Source organism: Meleagris gallopavo, chromosome 6 (genome assembly GCF_000146605.3).
Source record: "Meleagris gallopavo isolate NT-WF06-2002-E0010 breed Aviagen turkey brand Nicholas breeding stock chromosome 6, Turkey_5.1, whole genome shotgun sequence".
NCBI classification, from domain to species: Eukaryota; Metazoa; Chordata; class Aves; order Galliformes; family Phasianidae; genus Meleagris; species Meleagris gallopavo.
In genome coordinates this window covers 21,939,290-21,940,021 of record NC_015016.2, presented here as the reverse complement: position 1 = coordinate 21,940,021, position 732 = coordinate 21,939,290, and positions in this window count along the sequence as shown.

Here is a 732-nt window from a genome sequence, read left to right as displayed (position 1 = left end):
TCTGAGCACGCCGCTGCGGGCAGCCGGCAGCAACGCCTCCAGCCGGCGCCGGACGAAACCCAGCATCGCGCCCCGGGTCGGCAGGAATACGGACCCAAAGGCGGCAGAACTCTTTAGCATTGTTCTCAGAACAAAACCCGGAGCGGCGTCAAAGCCGAACGCGAAGCGGCGGTACAGGGAGACGCGGTGGGTATCGCTGCCTCAGGATGCTGCGCGGCACGGCTCGGCGGCGATGACAGACCGACTTCTTTTGTCTGCCCTCCCCAGTCTCCCACCCGGCGCTATCAGCCCCAGCATCTCATGCCTCAACTTACAGGAATGTGCAGCCGGAACGAAAAATAAGCGGCCAGACCCGCAGCCACACAATAACAAATTCGTTTCCCCGCATTTTTCCTCAAGGTTTCACTTTGGCAGCGCACTGGGCGATGTCCATTCTCACTTTGCTAGACTGTTTCGGGCTAACTCGATCACGGGCTGAGCGCTCACACGAGCACACAGCAGGGAAACGCCGATCTTCCAGAGCGGTACCCGCAAGAGGCTGTTACCCGGCACCCCCCGCCCTCAGCCCCGCGCTCTCCTCGGGACGCCGGGCAGCGCCGCGGGCCTCACCTATTCGGCTGAAGCTCTCCGACAAAGTTCTTCGCAACTTTTTCATTCTGCTGATCTTCTCGGCGGACTGCGAGTCTATCATGTCGCACATCGCGGGCCCCTCCGCCCCGAGGCGGGACGGCA